Source organism: Protopterus annectens, chromosome 6.part0, assembly GCF_019279795.1.
Source record: "Protopterus annectens isolate FY-2018-M chromosome 6.part0, PAN1.0, whole genome shotgun sequence".
Classification (NCBI taxonomy): Eukaryota; Metazoa; Chordata; order Ceratodontiformes; family Protopteridae; genus Protopterus; species Protopterus annectens.
This window is the reverse complement of record NC_056737.1, coordinates 1,131,050,543-1,131,069,409: the sequence shown is the minus strand read 5'-3', so window position 1 is coordinate 1,131,069,409 and position 18,867 is coordinate 1,131,050,543. Positions and strand designations below refer to the sequence as shown.

At 45.1% G+C, this 18,867-nt stretch overlaps 1 protein-coding gene across 1 annotated transcript in view; it reads right to left on the bottom strand.

Annotated features, from left to right (window-relative positions):
* BAZ2B (bromodomain adjacent to zinc finger domain 2B) overlaps positions 1-18,867 on the bottom strand; it is a 3,835,724-nt gene that overhangs the window by 2,162,399 nt on the left and 1,654,458 nt on the right. The window lies entirely within an intron of this gene.

Genomic DNA, 18,867 nt, shown 5'->3' with positions numbered 1-18,867 from the left:
GGAGCTCTTTACAAGGAAGCTTCTTCAGCCGCAGCAAAAAACGATCTGAGGTAATGTGGCTGGTAGTAGGGGATTATGGGTAGGGGGAGGAGCTAGGAGCTCGAATCTTGGAGCTTGGAAAGCTGCCGGATCGGATCCGAGGTCGGATCCGAAACCCACAGGTTGCAGATCAAATGAAGTAACTACTTCAGATCAAGTATATAACTCAACAAAAACATACTATCAAGACTTCTGAAAACAAAAAAAAAGAAAAAAAGCCTTTTTTTCTTTAAGTAACCTCCAGATAGAGAATTTATATCTGTCGGAATGTATTCGTTTAGTATTGTGAGGGGATTAAAGCTAGAAAATATAAGAAATTTCAAAGGGACCAATTACCATAAAAGAGGAAAACTACTTATAAATTATCTGGAATGGTGAATGTTGTTAAATCGGACTCTACTTACTTTCACGTAGGTCAGAGTAGTATACAAAAAGACCTTAATGCAACAAAACAGTATTACAGCAATGATCACAGTGGCAACTATATGGACACTCTGGTTTATCCTCCTTTACACAGATTGAAATGTTTGGCAAATCAAAGACAACAGAAAGGGGCGAGACAGGATTTTCAAATCACACGCATTACCAGAGGGGGAAGAGATAGCTATTCTTATTTACTTGTCCTTTCAACCACATGTTTAGTTCAGAAGAATGATGGCACTGTAAATATATAGACAAGCTTTAAGATATATAATTATACCACCAAAGAGATTGATCTAAATTATTTCCGGTTATTTGAGAAAGGTTTCTCCTTTACTCTGACTAGGAGATTTGACTTGGATACTGTTCTAGAATTCAAGCTTTTTACAATTAAGTCGAATTTGGGTTTAATTTTTAGGGACCAACACAAAATTAGTAAAGTGAATATTATTGATTTTAAGAAAAAAAACCACTTTTAACCCTCTACTTCTCCCTGTTATTTCTATGTATGAAAAAATTGCCATTTCCAAATTTCACCATTTACATGTGGATACCCTTGGATACAAGACATTTTCAAACTGAACCAAGGCTGAAAGGCAGCTTTTAGGACAGTTAAGATAAGCTAAAACATTAAGGGTTATGAAGATCTACAAAGGGGGGATTGTTCTTATTGATTGTTGCATCTGCTATGTTTGAAATTTTAAAACATGAAACAAAAAGAACAATATCCTTTAGGAATAAAGTTAATATCAGTTATAAAAAGACAGATTTGATGTTAAATGACTGGTTGATGCAAGGACAAACTGACAAGAATATGTATGAATTTTTAGTTAATCCCCATGCAAAAATACCTAGTATCTTTAGCATTCTGAAGATACAGAAGAGTACTGACACCCCCAGAGACCAACAGTTGTTACCCATGGGTCAAAAACTCACCCTTTTGTCTGTTTTGTGGAGAGGAAAATAAAAACGACTTACAGATGTATTGAGCATATTTTAGAGGATTCATGGAATTCTTTAGCTAGGGTTATGATGAGGACATGATTTTTCTCACTAATGATGTGATGGATTTGTTTCCCACTATTCCCCTTCTGGGATGTTTAGATATGATTCAGAATAGTTGATTTAATTTTCTTTCCACTAAATATATCAATTTTATTAAAGATAGTGCTAAATTGTTTTCCATAATTATTTCTTATATTTTGATGGCGAGATATTCAAACAAGCCTAAAGCGTAGCTATGGCTGTGGCTTGCTTACCCAAGTACGCCAATTTAGTGATGCTTCACTGAAAAATAAGGTACATTTTTCCTCTAAGTTTTTTTGAATATTATTGTTTATATCTTAAGATATTTGGATGGTATCTTCATATTATGGTCAAGGGGGTTTCAATGTGATGCACAAGTTTTTAACTTTTATTAATGTTATGACTTTTTTCTTAAGTTCACTCATTGCTTTGCACTTGATAAAATAAATTATTTAGACATGCTATTGTTTAAGAACTCTGGGAAATTTTTATCAACTGTACATAGCAAAAAACCTACAGTAACAGTTTTTACATTTTAAGAGCGGCCACCCTTTGTAAACCAACATAGGTATTGTGAAGGGGCAGTTCATTAGGCTTTCCATGATGACTTCAGATGAAGACAATTTTTTAAATGAGTGCAATATATTGGTTGGCATGTTCTTAGAAAGAAACTAAAAATATTTAAACAAGTTATTTTGGGTAATCAAGTTCAAATTAGGAGAAAAAGAAGTTATGCACTCATCATAACGTTCCATCTGACTGTTGCTCTTCATTTGTCTCCAACCTGTGAGGACATGTATCTGGGATGGATCTTACTCGGCCACATTTCTCCAGCATCAGATCTGAGCTCCAAGCTCCTCCCCTATTCATAATGCCCCTGTTACCTTCCTCCCTTTAGATCGAGTTTGCTACCCACCATAGCAACCTAGCCTTACCCCTTGGCACAATAACCCAGATAGTATCATAAGAAATTACCAGTTATGACAAAAAAGGGGCCAAGTCTTTTCCAGCCAGACCACCACACAGCCCATATAAGGCAGGGGGAAGGAGGGAGGGATGGTTGAAGACAAATGAAGAGCAAAGTACAATTTTGTACCTACCATAAATGTAGATGTTCGAGTGCTAATGCAGCTGCAGTAATCACAGATGGGTTTTCTGCCGTCAGGCGGTCCCTCGGTCGGCCGAATTCCAAAGTCTTGGTCCGGCGTCGGTTGTCGTCGCTTTCTCTTCTGACGTCAGTGAGGCCAGAGTATATAAGACACAGCCGACGCCATGTTCTTCAGTCTTTCTTGCCCCAGATGTCAGGTGCCCCCAGAAGGAAGGCAATACATAAATTATGCTTATATGTGTACACATGCAATGCAATATAATCCAAAAACAGTGGTTGCAAGCAAATAAACCATAGAAGGATAACCCAGTCAGGTTGTATGAAGAGGTTGTTAGGCCCCATGCCTTTACCAAGTGGGGAAGGAGGGAGGGAAACCTGTACTGCAGCTGTATTAGCACTCGAACATCTACATTTATGGTAGGTACAAAACTGTACTATGTTCATCGTGCATACAGCTGCAGTAATCACAGATAGGTAGAGTCCCAAAGCTACGCACAGGGTGGTAGGTACTAGGAGGAACTGGGTTGAGCCAGAATGCCCTGCAAAACAGCAGTGGCAAGCCTGCTCTGGTTCTGGAATATAACGGCAGGTGGTAGTGTTTTGTGAAGGTATGTACAGAACTCCAAGTGGCTGCCTCCAGAATATCTTTGGTAGGAACTCCTCTGAGGAAGGCTGTAGAGGTAGCTGTGGCCCTGGTGGAGTGTGATCTGATACCTGTAGGAACAGATTTCCCATGATAGAAATAACAAAACCGTATGCAGTGGCCTATCCACTTTGAAATAGTCTGCTTGGAAACTGGCTTCCTTTGAGCCCCTACAGCATAGGACACAAAGAGTTGTTCTGATTTCCTGAAGGACTTTGTTCTGTCCAAGTAGTGACGTAGCTGCCTATGGATGTCTAAAGAATGTAGCAGCCTTTCCCCTTTGTTTTGAGGATTGGGGTAAAAGGTAGGAAGGTGTATAGCTTGATTTAAAGCTACCCTGGATACCACTTTAGGCATAAATGATGGGTTGGTACGAAGGGAAACCCTGTCCTGATGGAAAATGAGAAAGGGCTGCACTGCCATGAGGGCCTGTAGTTCTGAAACTCTACGAGCTGAAGGGATAGCCAGAAGGAAGGCAGTTTTCCAGGACAAATATTGCAAATCTGTTGAGGCAGCTGGTTCAAAAGGAGGCAATGTTAATTTTTCTAGTATGTAATTAAGATCCCAGGCTGGTATTGGTTGTTTCCTTGGTGGTCTAATATTCTTAGCCCCTCTGAGGAACTGTCGTAAGAGTGGGTGAGAAAATAAAGGAGGATCCGTGTTGTATTCTGCAGAAATGGCTGAGGCATGGATTTTTATGGAAGAAAATGAAAGTCCACTGTTCAGCAGCTCAGCTAGATACTGTAATACCTGAGGCAAGTTCAGTTTTCTAGGGTCCTGGCCTTTTTTCTCATTCCAAGAACAAAACTGCTTCCATTTTGCGCAGTAAGCTTTTCTAGTAGATGGCCTTCTGGCCTCCAAAATGACATCCTGCACCTCCTTGGAGAGTAGGGTCTGTTGTGGTGTTAAGGAATTTTCCATGCAGCGAGATTGAGTGTTTTCAGTTGACTGTGGAGAGTCTTGTAGCTGTGCTGAGTCAGCAGAAGAGGCATTAGAGGCAGGGACCAGGGAGGAGTATGTGTTAGGCTCCTCAGCAGTGGATACGTGTTGCCGTGGCCAATCTGGAGCAATCAGTATCATCTTCAGTCTGTCTGCTCTTGCTTTCAAAAGTACCTTGGGCAGAAGAGGCAGAGGTGGGAATGCGTAAACTGTCCATGCTGTCCAACTGAATGAAAGTGCATCCACTCTCCAGGCCTTTGGATGAAAGGTCCTTGAACAAAACGTTTCCAATTGATGATTCCTGTGGGAGGCAAAAAGATCTATGTCTGGCCTCCCCCACACTTGGGTTATTTCTGTAAACACCTGAGGATGTAACTTCCATTTGTGTGGATCTGTCATATTTCCTGCTTAAATTGTCTGCCAGCGTGTTTTCCAATCCTGGCAGGTACTGGGCTTGAAGTTCGATTTGCCACTCCAGAGCCAAGTTCCAAAGAGTCATGGCTAGTCTGCACAAGGGGTATGAATGTGTTCCTCCTTGTTTATGTACCACATTACTGTGGTGTTGTCTGTTCTTATCAGTAATTGCCCTGGATGCAGGAAGTCCTTGAAAGCTGTAATTGCATTTATTACTGCTAGCATTTCTTTTTGATTGATGTGAAGGTGCTTTTCTTTTTGGGACCATATGCCCTGGATGCACCTGTCCATCATGTGCGCCCCCCAGGCGTAATCTGAGGCGTCTGTTGTGATAACTTGCTTTGCTTGAGGCTTGCAGAATGGGAGGCCTGTGTTTGCTTGACATGCTTGGGCCCACCATAGAAATTCCTTTTGCAAACAAGGGATTATTGGTATTATTGTTTCCAAACTGTGACTGTGTTGAGACCATAGGTTTTTTAGGTACCATTGAAGTTTCCTCATATGCAGCTTTGCACATGGGATTAAAAGAATGCAAGATGCCATGAATCCCAGAGCCTGCAGGATTTTCCTTGCAGTAAGCCTGGTACAGTATTTTGAAGTAATGAGATAGTTGCCCCTGTTTTTCTGGCGTAAGATAGGCCATCTGGGTGTTTGTGTCCAAGTTGGCACCCAGGAAAGTTATTTTCTGAGATGGTGTTAGCCTTGATTTCTCTTTGTTGATTGTGTATCCCAGAGAATGCAATAACCGTGTCACATATGCCAGATGTTCCAGAAGTATGTGTTTGCTGTCCGCTTGGATCAGGCAGTCGTCCAAATAAGGGTAAATTTGTATCCCTTGAAGTCTGCAGTAGGCAATCACTGATGCCAGGCACTTTGTGAATACTCTGGGTGCAGTAGATAAGCCAAAGGGCAATGCAGAGAATTGATAGTGGATTGAACCTGCAAGAAATCTGAGGTATCTTCTGCAGCTTTGTCTGATTGGGACATGCAGGTATGCCTCCTTGAGGTCCAATGTTACCAGCCAAAACTCCTTGCCCAGCATGGGAAGAAGTTGCTGCAATGTGAGCATCTTGAATTTTGGTGCAGTAGAAATGTGTTTAGGATGGATAAGTCCAAAATGGGTCTCCAGTCGGTTCCTTTCCTTGGTACCAGAAAAAGTCTTGAATAAAAACCTTGACCTTGTTCGTGAGTAGGTACCTCTTGAATAGCTCTCATGCTTATGAGCTTTGAAATTTGTAGTTGTGCCTCTGCCCTTTGATTCTGTGGCAGGTTTGGCATGCCTCTCATTTTTGGAAGAGTGTGAAAATGAAACTTGTAGCCTCTGTTTATAATGTCCAGGATCCATGTGTCTGTTGTGACAATATGCCAATTGGCTGCAAATAATGCTAGCTTTCCTCCCAAAGGTGCTGCCAGCTGAGACGTGCTTGGCATGAAAATGAGGGAGTCATTGGGTTTGCTTCCTGTATTGTTGTGCACTGTCCTCGCCACCTCTTGGTGCTGGAGTTTGCCATTGTCGTCCTCTATATGCTCCTTGTGATTGCCCTTTGCCCCTTGTGCGTCTGTATCTACCTCTTTGGGGCTTGTCAGTAGCTGGAAAGGACCAGTTTTTTGAAGGCCAATTTCTGCTAAAACGTGGTGGTTGGACCTGTAAAAAGGCTTTGATAGTTTGCATAGATTTGGCTTTTTCTTCCATTTTCCGTAGTATCTCCTCAGCATTAGTACCAAACAGCACATCCCTTTGTAAAGGAGCATCTAGAAGTTTAGCTTTGACATGATCAGGCAAGTTTTGTTATCTAAGCCAGGCATGTCTGCGAATGACTGACCCTGCAGCAGCCGCTCTACTTGAAGCCTCTAGTGCATCATAACCACATTGTAAAGTGTGTTTACCCACTTGTTCTGCACTATGCATCATATCCTGTAACTCCTTTAAATCTGGTTGTTCAGGTTGAGACATTTTATTCCTTAATTGTGATAACAGGAACTGTTGATATTTAAGCATATGAAACTGACAATTTAAGGCCCTCATGGCTAGGGTGGCCGAGGTATATACCTTTTTACCCCACCTTTCTAAAGACCTTGACTCCTTTCTGCTGGAAGTGGATTCTTGGCAGTGGAGGCCTTCAATCCCTTGGGGCCTTGTGAAATGGTTTCAGGGTCAGCATTATGACTTTTGAAGAGAAATTGGTGAGAGTTGGGTACTCTGTAATACCTATCAGGTTTAACTGGTGCAGGAGGCAGAGAATCCGGGTTAAGGCAAGCCTCCGAATAAACATCATCAAGTATGTTCAAAACAGGGGGTATCGCCAGAGGTCTGTGTTGAGGTAACAAAAGAAATTCCCTAAGCCTTTTCTTAGAATCTGAAAAGTCTTGGCCTTCCCAATGGAAGTGTTCCCTCAAGGTGTGCAAGGTTTCCCCAAAGGAAAAATCCTCAGGAGGAGATACAGAAGGGATGGACTGTTCTGCATCCGAATCCTCAAAAGGGGAGTAAGAGTGTTCCTCTGCATCAGAATGTTCTGATAAAATGGATCCCTGATCAGAAGAGGGAGAATCTTCCTCCACTCTGGGTCTCTTGTCTGGAGGGGGTTGAGAACCTCTGATAAGAGTAATTAAATCCTCAGCCATTTTAAGCATCTGTTTTTTAGGCATGGGACCTGGAGATGGGCCCTGTGCAACAGGCCTTTTGGGGTGCCTGGCTGCTTTGGATTTAGTAAAGGCCTTAATGGAAAAAGAAGATGAGGGTCTGAAGACACCATGGGTGGAAGTGGACCTGTCCACATTAGTAGGCTCAACATTAGCAAAGGCTTCGGTGGTTGTAGTCTGGGAAAGGGCCGAGGTCCCAGCGGTCTTGGGACAGAGGACACCGCCAAAGGAGTGTCGTCGGTAGTCAGGGACTGCAAAGGCGTCTCGCTGAGAACCGGACCACGTGTAGCCTGTTTTGGCGTGGTGTCGGCAGGGACCGCGGGCCTCGCGTGACGGTCCTTTTCCTTGCGTTTTTTGGACAAAACGGTAGTCGGAGTGTCCAACGACATTTTATAATCAAAAGCTTTACCAAAATAGTGTTGGGCGAACTCCGCCCGACGCTTAATAGTGCGTTTATTGAAGGTAGTGCAAAAGCGACAGCCCGAGACGTCGTGGTCTGGGCCTAAACAAGGTATGCAGAGGGAATGGAAATCCTTATGCGGTATTTGCTTCCCACAAGAAATACAATTATTAACTTTTTCTGACATCGGTCTGAGGCAAGAAAAGTTTCCCCAACGGGGTACTTAGCTTTAATGAAGACTTCGGTTTCCAAAATTTTCGTAATTCAGGAGCTGGCCGACCGGGACTTGCGAACTGCTTCTGCTTCGGGCACCGCGCGGCAAAAAAGACTGAAGAACATGGCGTCGGCTGTGTCTTATATACTCTGGCCTCACTGACGTCAGAAGAGAAAGTGACGACAACCGACGCCGGACCAAGACTTTGGAATTCGGCCGACCGAGGGAACACCTGACGGCAGAAAACCCATCTGTGATTACTGCAGCTGTATGCACGATGAACATCAACTCAGATTGAACGTTACGGTGAGTACATAACTTCTTTAACTGAAGTTGTTGCCTTCATTTGGTCTTCAATCTGTGGGACAGAGTCCCCAGCTACCAAACACCTGGGAGGCCCTTATGAAAGGATATTCCATAACACAGCAGAGCCCAAAGGATGCCCTACTTCTGAAGAGAAAATCCAACTTGTAATGGGACATGAAAGTATGTGAAGAGACCCAGGTAGCCGCAGAGAAAATGTCATCCAAGGAAACTCTGGACCAAAAGGCAGCTGAAGTAGCCATAGACCTAGCAGAATGCACCTTAACTTGACCTGGTGGAGGCAATCCTTTGGTTGAATACACCAAGAGCACACATTGAGAAATCCAATGAGCAATGGTGACCTTTGATACAGGTTTCCCTAAAAAGGGCTTAGAGGTGGAAAAGAAAAGTTGACTGGACTTGCGAAAGGCCTTTTGTTCTGTGTAAGTAAAAATGTAATTGTCTATGAACATCCAAGCAGGTGCAATTTATACTCTCACTTATTCAGAAAGTTTGGAACAAAGACAGAGAGATTCTGAATGAGCTTTGGGATCAGGGGAAGTGGAGGATAAGCACAGAGAAGACCGGAGGACCAAGTCTCTGGGGGACTCCCCCAGAGGGGGGTCCAGAGCAAAGAACTCGCTGCACTTCGTGTTGGAAGGAGAGGTGAAGAGATCGCAGCAAGGCTAACCCCACTTTAGAAAGTTCTGTTTCACTACTGAAAGATTCAGAGAGCACTCGTAAGGCATTAGGATACACCTGCTGAGCCTGTCAGCTAAATTTTGGACTTCCCCGGAATGTGCATTGCCACCAGAAAACGGCTGGTGGAGATCACCCACTCCCACAATCTCATAGCTTTGTGGCAAATGGGATAAAACCTGGTTCCCCCCGTTTGCTGATGTACCAGACTACAGACATATTGTCTGCCTGGACGGCAATCGTTCCTAGGGTAAGATTGGCATGAAAAGCTTGCAACGCCAATAGCAATTCCCTCATCTCCAGGTAAGACCACGTGCCTTGAGCTGCCCTTTCCAAGCAATGCCTTCCCCCACCTGAGCAGGGAGGCATCCATGGTCACCATGGTCTGAGGGGAGAGAAGAAAAAAATGGGCAACCGCAAAGAAGGTCCAGGGACTGAATCCACCAGAGAAGAGAATCCCTGCATGCTCACAACATACGAACACAATGTGACAATGGTAGATCTAGAAATATGCACTGGACCGCCACAGTCCATTGGAGCACCCTCATGTGTAACCAAGCTGTGCATACAAGGGTGATAGTGACCACCATGGACCCCAGCACCCTTAAAACAAACTCTGCTGGAGGAGATGGAACTTGAAGAATGTGCAAGACATGATGTTTGAGGGACTGAAGTCTGTCTGGTGTCAAGAAAACCTTGGTCTGAATGGTATCTAACCGGGCTCCAATGAAATCCAGAACTTGAACCAGTTCTAACAAGGATTTGTTCAGATTTATGGTGATGCCCAACTGATGGGCAGTCTGGATAAGGAAATCCCTGGCTTGGCAGAGTCGATGCCTGGAGAGAGGAGAAAGGAGACAATCATCCAGGAAGAAGAAGACCTGGAAGCCCTGCAGTCGCAGGTGAGCCACTACACCAAAGTAATGGCGATGGAACACCCTGCGGGCTGTGGTGAGACCATAGGGTAGCGCTCTGAACTGGAAAAGATTGGTCCCCAGCTGGAAGTGGAGGAATCTCCGACACAACCTGTCCATTTTGATGTGATAGTACACATCCTTAAGGTCCATAGAGCACATCCAGTCGCTTTCCTGCAGAACCGGCAGGATAGATTGGAGGGTGACCATCCTGAATTTTGTCTTTGGAACCGGCAGGCTTAAGGATCAAATATCCAGAATGGGTCTCAAGTCCCCATCTTCTTTGGCACTAAAAAGAGCCTGGAATAGATGCCTAATCTAGACTGATCTGGGGGGACAGGCTGGATGACTCGTTTTTTGAACAGCTCGGCAATTTCCTGTGCTGCTGCCTCCCTTTGTGTGGGTGGAACATCTGGTAGGTGTTTGGCAGGAATTGGCCTTTAAAAGAAGGGGAGTGAATACAGTAGAGTTGTGTACACTTACCATAAATGTTGATGTTCGAGTGTATTCACTGTTGCAGTGATCACATTTGGGTTATCATTGCCAGGGTAGCCCTCGGCTGGCCCAAATACCAGAGGCTTACTATTTCCATGTCGGATGCTGTCGCTTCATGACTGACGTCAGGTTGTCAGTAGTATAAAGTAAGGCAGCCGACGCCATTACATCAGTTTTTCTTGCCCTAACCTGTCAGGAGCCCCCAAGTAGGAGCCAGGTTCTGGAGGAAGAATCCCACCAGTAGAAAGTAAATATCAATATGTCCCTTGTAAGGAAAGAGAAGAAAGGGGGATGGAGAGAGGGAAACCAGGACTGCAACAGTGAATACACTCGAACATCTACATTTATGTTAAGTGTACACAACTGCACTATGTTCTTTGTGTTTCACTGTTGCAGTCATCACATCTGGGTTTATTCCCAAAGCTGAGGGAATGGGTGGAGGCAGTCAAGGAACTATGGGCTGGCTAGGATGCCCTGAAAGACTGCAGAGGCAAACCCTGCTCTGGATTTGGAGAAGAGAGGCAGTTGGTAATGGTTGGGAAAAGTGTGAACAGATGTCCAGGTGGCAGCCTCCAGTATGTCCCTGGTGGGGACTCCTCTGAAGAGTGGCAGAGGTGGAGGCTGCTCTGGTGGAGTGAGTCCTGACCCCCTTGGGAGGAGGCTTTCCATGTTGTTTGTAGCAGAAATGGATGCAGTGTGCTATCCATTTGGAAATTGTTTGTTTGGAGATGGCTTTGCCTTCTGCCCCTGTATCAAAGATAACCAGCAATTGATCAGACTTTCTGAAGGATTTAGTCCTGTCTAGATAGAATTGGAACTGTTTGAGCACATCTAGAGAGTGCAGGATCCTTTCCCCCTTGTTCTGGGGATTAGGAAAAAAGATGGGCAAATGAATGGATTAGTTGAGAGCCACACTGGACACCACCTTGGGCGTGAAGGATGGGTTAGTTCTGAGGGATACCCTGTCAGCATGGAAGATGAAAGGTTCCACAGTCATGAGCGCGTGCAGCTCGAAGACTCTTCTGGCTGAAGTGATAGCCACAAGGAAAGCTGTCTTCCAGGAGAAAAATTTTAACTCTGCAGAAGAATGTGGTTCAAAAGAGGGCAGGGTGAGCTTTTCCAAAACAAAGTTAAGGTCCCAAAGCTGGGGTTGTTGCTCTTCTGGGTGGCCTCAAGTTGCTCCCCCTCTTAGGAATTGTTTGATCAAAGTGTGTGAGAAAAGGGGCTGCTCAGTGGGGAAATTAGCAGAGGCATGAATTTTTATAGATGAGAAAGAGAGGCCACTGTGTAGTAGGTCAACTAAGTAATCCAGGATGAGGGAAGGAAGGCTGTGCCATACTGGCTCCCTTAGCCTGGATCAAGGTGCCGAACCTTTTCCATTTGTCAGCAAAAGACTTTCTAGTGCTAGGGCGTCCGGCCTCACAGACAACATCCAGAACCTGTTTACTAAGGCTGGCGGATTGCTCTGGGGTTAGGGAATAAGCCAAGCTGCCAAATTGAGTGTCTGCAATTGGGGATGCATGAATTCCCTTCCTGCTGGGTCAGGAGGTTTGGAATCTGAGGAAGATGCCATGGTGGCAGTGGAGACAGGCTGCGCAGCAAGGGGTACCAGTGCTGGCGAGGCCAGTCTGGAACTATAAGAATTGTCCTTGGTTTTTCCTCCTTTATTTTGAGCAGTACCCTGGGGATGAGAGGTAGTGGAGGAAAGACATAGACCGATAGATTGACCCAGAAGAAGGATAGGGCATCCACTTTCCAAGCCAGGCAGTGATGCTCCCTGGTGCAGAATTTGCTGAGCTGATGGTTGGTATGGGAGGCAAAGAGGTCGACCTTCGGGGTGCCCTATTTCTGAGTTATTATGGTGAAGGTTCTTCTGTTGAGCTGCCACTCGTGTGGGTTTAGAAGATTTCTGCTTAATTGGTCTGCCAGAGAGCTGAGAGCACCTGTTAGGAATTGTGCTAACAGGTGCAGTTGCATGGCAGAGGCTGTGTGCCAAAGGGTCATGGCCAGCCTGCATAGAGGGTAGGAGTGAGTCCCTCCCTGCTTGTTGATATACCACATCACAGTGGTGTTGTCTGTTTTGATCAGGAGAGTCCCTGGAGAGAGAAGGGGCTTGAAATCTATCAAGGCATGCTGGACAGCCATCATCTCTTTTTGGTTGATGTGCAGATGGATTTGCTGTGGGCTCCATTGGCCCTATATGCACCTGCCATCCAGGTGTGCACCCCAGGCATAGTCTGATGCATCTGTGGTGAGGGTCTGGGTGGCGGGGGGGTGGTGGTGAGAAAGGTCATACCTTGTTGTGGGAGCATGTTGTTGCCCACCAAAAAAAATCTTTTTTGAGGCAAGGAATTATAGTTATAAGAGTCTCCAGATCCGTTACCAAAGGCTTTTTAGGTACCACTGAAGTTTCCTCATATGCAGTCTGGCATATGGAATAAGTAGTATGCAAGACGCCATGAACCCCAGAGCTTGCAGGATCTTCCTTGCAGATAACTGGTGTCTGGTTGCTAGTTGAGAGAAGTAGGCTGTCAGGAAAATTTTTTTTCTGGTGTAAGGAATGCCATCTGGGATGCTGTGTCCAGTCTTCCTCCCAAGAAGATAATCCTTTTTAGGTGGGCACCTGTTTGGATTTCTTTTCATTGACTGTGTACCCTAGGGAGGTTAGTAGGGTCTTTACAAAGGCCAGGTGCTTGAGCAGCTTTTGCTGGCTGTCTGACTGAATAAGGCAGTCGTCTAAGTATGGGTAAGTCTGGATATTCCTTTGTCTGCAAAAGGCAATGGCCGGAGCCAGACATTTTGTGAAAACTCTGGGAGCAGTAGATAAGCCAAAGGGAAGGGCAGAGAACTGAAAGTGTTGAGATCCTGCCCTGAAACTGACATATTTCCTGCATGATTCCCTGATAGGAATGTGGAGGTAGGCCTCTTTTAAATCTAGGGTGGCTAGCCAAATGTCCTTGGAGAGCATGGGAAGCAGCTGCTGGAGGGTGAGCATTTTGAATTTTGGGATCACCAGGAAAGTGTTTAGAATGGATAGATCGAGGCTGGGGCGCCAGGTGCCCTCTTTTCTGGGCACTAGAAAACGTCTGGAGTAGAAACCTTGGTCTATCTGTTCTGCAGGAACGTGCTCTACTGCTCTCATAGAAAGCAGGGAAAGGATATGCTTTTGAGCCTCTGCCTACTGGTTTGGAGGTAAATAGTACAGTTGTGTACACTTACCATAAATGTAGATGTTCGAGTGTCTTCACTGTTGCAGTCATCACTGTAGGGTTCTTCCTGCCAGCAGGCAGTCCTCGGTCGGCCAAAATCCCAAAGTCTGGGTCCGGCGTCGGCTGTTCAGTCATGCTCCCTGACGTCAGAGCACCAAAAGTACAAAGCTGCCAGCCGACGCCATGTTCTCCAGTTTTTCTTGCCCCAGATGTCAGGTGCCTAAAAATGAAGGCCAATAGTAAAAACCAAAAAAATAACATACCACAAACCCCATAGCCTGTAGCAAATACACCTCAGAAGAAAGGTGAAGTAGGTAAGCACACTAGTGAAAGTATAAGAGGGGACAGGAGGGAGGGTAACCCAGACTGCAACAGTGAAGACACTCGAACATCTACATTTATGGCAAGTGTACTCAACTGTACTATGTTCATTGTGTTTCACTGTTGCAGTCATCACTGTAGGGTTGAATCCCAAAGCTGAGATAAGGGCCCTGCAAGACTGCAGAAGCAAAGCCTGCCCTAGACTTAGAGTAAAGAGGGAGATTATAGTGCTTAGAGAAAGTATGCACTAAACTCCAAGTTGCAGCTTCCAAAATATCTTTGGTAGGTACTCCCCTGAGAAAGGCAGCTGAAGTAGCAGCAGCTCTGGTAGAGTGAGTCCTAATTTTTCCTGGGATTTGCTTTCCATGAAGAGAGTAACAAAATTCGATTCCATGTGCAATCCATTTAGAAATGGTCTGTTTTGAAATGGCTTTGCCTTGGGAGTTTGCTGCATAAGAAACAAACAGTTGCTCTGTTTTCCTGATATCCTTGGTTCTGTCCAGGTAAAAATGAAGTTGTCTGTGTACATCCAAGGAATGCAAGATCCTTTCCCCCCTTATTTTGTGGATTAGTGAAAAAAGTTAGCAGGTGAATAGTTTGATTTAAAGCCACCTTGGAAACCACTTTAGGCATGAAAGTAGGATTAGTCCTTAAAGACACCCTATCTTGGTGAAAAATAATGTAAGGTTCCACAGCCATGAGTGCTTGTAGCTCCGAGACTCTCTTGGCTGAAGTCAAAGCCAGTAGGATATCTGTCTTCCATGATAAATACTTAATATCAGTTGTGGCAGCAGGCTCAAAAGGAGGCAGAGTGAGTTTTTCCAGAACATAGTTGAGGTCCCAGGCAGGTATGGGTGGTGTCCTAGGGGGCCTTAAATTCTTTGCTCCTCGTAGATATTGTTTCAGAAGTGGATGCGAAAAGAGTGGAGGGTCTGTATTGTAATGTGCAGAGATAGCTGAGGCATGAATTTTTATGGAGGAGAACGATAAACCCTTATGTAGCATGTCTGTTAGGTAAAGCAAAATATGAGGGATATTAGGAATGAGAGGATCCGAATCCTGAGCATGCATCCAGGTGCAAAATCTCTTCCATTTGCCTGCATAAGATTTTCTAGTGCTAGGCCGTCTGGCTTCTAAGACAACATCCATGACCTTTTTGGGAAGGGGAGGATTATTCATAGATCCTGAATTCACCAGGCTGCCAGGCTGAGAGTTTTGACAATGGAGTGCAGAACCTAACCCTGGTGTTGGGACAATAGATTAGGAATCTGAGGCAAAATCCAAGGAGGTTCCTGAGATAGATTCTTCAGTGCTGAGTACCAGAACTGACTAGGCCAATTTGGGGCCAGGAGAATCATCATCTTGGGCTTGTTCTGCTTGATCTTTAATAACACCCATGGTAGAAGAGGTAGTGGTGGAAAGGCATACCCCTTGAGGTTTTTCCAACTGAATGATAGTGCATCCACTTTCCATGCTAGCTTGTGAAAAGTCCTTGTGCAAAAAATCTGTAACTGGTGGTTGAGGGGGGATGCAAATAGATCTATGTCCGGGCAGCCCCAGGTTTCTGTAATCGTCTTGAATATGTGGGTGTCTAGCATCCACTCATGTGGGTCTGACAGGTTCCTGCTCAGGCTGTCTGCCAAAGTATTTTGTTTCCCTGGCAGGAACTGAGCTTGTAGATCCACTTTGCAAGCTAGTGCGGTGTTCCATAGAGTCATGGCTAGTCTGCAAAGGGGGTAGGAATGTGAGCCCCCCTGCTTATTTATGTACCACATAACTGTGGTGTTGTCTGTTCGTATTAGTAGTTGTCCTGGTTGTAGAAGATCCCTGAAAGCCAAGAGGGCATTCTGAACAGCTAGCATCTCTTTTAAATTGATATGTAGGTGCTTCTGATCCTCTGTCCAAAAACCTTGCAGACCCTTTCCCTGCAAGTGGGCTCCCCATGCGTAATCCGAGGCGTCCGTGGTTAACACTTGGCTGGCTGGAGGTAGACTGAAGGCTTTGCCTTTGTTGTGAAGACATGCCATGGTCCACCAATGGAATTCCTTTTGTAAGCAAGGCAAAACAGCAATCTGTGTGTCTAGACTGTGGCAATGCTGGGACCATACACTTTTTAGACACCATTGTATTTTTCTCATATGTAGTCTTGCATTTGGTATGAGAAGGATGCAGGAGGCCATGTAACCCAAAGCCTGCAGGAATTTCCTTGCAGTTAGCTGAGTTATAGAAGCCAAGGTTTTGAAAGTGGAAGCCAGCTGTAGTTTTTCGGATGTCAGGAATGCCATCTGGGTTGTTGTGTTTAAAAGAGCACCCAGAAAAGTTATCTGTTGTGTGGGGGTCAAATTTGACTTTTTTATGTTTACAGTGAATCCCAGGTACTTGAAAAGATTTTGAACAAATTCCAGGTGCTGGAGTAAAACATCCTTGCTGTCTGCTTGAATAAGGCAGTCGTCCAGATAACGGTAAATTTGAATACCCTTGAGTCTGCAATAAGGTACTACTGGTGCCAGGCACTTGGTGAAGACCCTGGGCGCAGTAGACAAGCCAAAGGGCAGCGCAGAGAATTGGTAATGTTTCGAGCCGGCCTTGAACAGAAGGTATTTTCTGCACTCCTGTCTGATAGGGGTGTGTAGGTAAGCCTCCTTTAAATCCAATGTCACCATCCATGCATTTTTGCTCAACATTGGCAGGAGCTGCTGCAGAGTAAGCATTTTGAACTTTGGTATCTCCAGGAAAGTATTTAAGACTGACAGATCCAGGATGGGTCTCCATGAGTTTTGCTTTCTGGGAACTAGAAAGAGCCTTGAGTAAAAGCCCTGCCCCGTCTCGGATTGTGGAACCAGTTCTGTGGCCCTCATAGCCATGAGGGATCCCACCTGGTTTAATGCCTCTGCCCATTGGTGTTTTGGTATGTCTGGCCATCCATTTGGTCTTGGCAAGGTATGAAAGTGGAATTTGTAACGTCTTGAAACTACATCCAGAACCCACTTGTCTTGGGTTATGCAAGTCCAATTTTTTTGAAAAAGAGAGAGTTTTCCTCCTAGAGGGGCATCCAGGAGAGAAGTTCCTGGAGCCATGCAGGGGGAGTCATTGAGCCTGTTTTCTATATGATTGAGGTCTGTCCTCTCCACCCCTGGAGGTGGAAGCACTCCATTGTCCAGGTTTGTAAGAGGTCTGTGTTTGAGGCTTCCCTCTGGTGTGCCTATATCTACCCCTCTGAGACCTGTCCGAGCTGGGAAAAGACCAATTTTTTGTTGGCCAATTTCTGCTAAATCTAGGGGGCTGAACTTGTAAGAAATCCTTAACCGTTTGCATGGATTTTGCCTTACACTCCATTTTCTTTATCACCTCTTCAGCCTTAGGCCCAAACAAAACATTATGCTGAACAGGAGCATCCAGTAACTTTGCTTTCACTTGATCAGGTAAGTTTTGTTCCTTTAACCAAGCATGTCTTCTAATGACTGTGCCAGAGGCAGCCGCCCTGCAAGAAGCCTCCAAGGCATCAAAACCACAGTGTAAACCATGCTTCCCCACTTGTTCAGTAGCATGCATCAAATCATGTAATTCCTTATTATCTGCACATGCAGAAATGGTACCTAACTTTTGTTTCATAACAGACAGTAGAAATTGCTGATATTTTAGCATATGAAATTGGCAATTTAAAGCCCTAATCGATAAAGTAGCAGAAGTATACACTTTTTTGCCCCATCTCTCCAAAGCTCTGGAATCCTTATCTGTCAGAATAGGATTTTTAGCAGAGGCAGCCTTAACCCCCTTAGGACCCTGAGAAATGGTTTCTGGATCAGCAGTAGGATTTTTGTAAAGGAACTGGTGGGAGTCAGGGACCCTGTAATATCTGTCGGGCTTAGCAGGGGTTGGACGAAAGGAGTCAGGAGTTAAATTAGCCTCAGAAAAAGCATCATCCACAATATCCAAAATAGGAGGAATAGCCAGGGGTCTATGTTGGGGAAGAAGAAGGAAATCTCTGAGCCTTCTCTTAGATTCCGAGTACTGCTGTCCCTCCCAGTGAAAATGTTCCCTCATGTCATGTAAAGTTTCCCCAAAAGAAAAATCCTCAGGGGGAGAAGCTGATGGAATAGATTCCTCAGCATCAGAATCCTCATAAGGAGGGAAAGAATATTCCTGTTCAGAGGAAGACACTAAAGAAATAGATGCCAGAAGATTCGTAATCCAACTCTTGCCTTGGCCTTTTGTCTGGAGGGGGATGTGAACCCCTAATCATGGTTAGCAAGTCCTCCGCCATTTTAAGTAACTGTTTCTGTAATTTGGGTCCCGGATCAGAAGAGGCCTGGGCTGGAGTCTTAGATTTAGAAAGAGTCTTTGTCTTTGTCCTGGGTTTTGCCTCTATCAGAAGCTGTGTAGGCCTGAAAACCCCCTCGAAAGCCGGTACCTGCACAGCGGCTCTGGACCCATCCGAGGGAGCATTGTCCGAAGGTCCTGCAGCTGGAGTGCTCAAAGGCCTAGTTGGCTCCTCGTGGGAGTCCGTTTTGGCTATCGGTTCTGAAATGGCCGATGACAGGGGCTGCAAAAGTGCCTCACTGATGACGGCCGAACCTGAAGCTGGCTCTGGTTGTGTAACGTCGTCTGATTTGGACCTCAGAGGCCTGTCCTTATCCTTGCATCATTTGTGAACTCCGGTAGTCGGAAGCGTGTCCGACGACATTTTATAATTAAATCGCCTACCAAAGTAGTGAAAAGCAAAATCGTACCTCTGCTTAATCGTACGTTGGTTAAATCTAGCACAAAACCGACAACTAGCTACGTCGTGGTCAGGGCCTAAACAAGGAATACAGTAAGAATGGAAATCCTTATGAGGTATTTGCTTCCCACAAGAAATGCAATTATTAACTTTTTCTGACATCGGACTGGAGCAAGAAAAAAGTTTCCCCAACGGGGTACTTAGCTTTGAGAAGAAGAAGTAAGTCTTCGGACTGAAGCACGAAAAAATATCAGGAGTCAGCTGACCGGCACTTGCGAACTGCTTTCACCACACGGCAAGAAAGACTGGAGAACATGGCGTCGGCTGGCAGCTTTGTACTCCTGGCGCTCTGAAGTCAGGGAG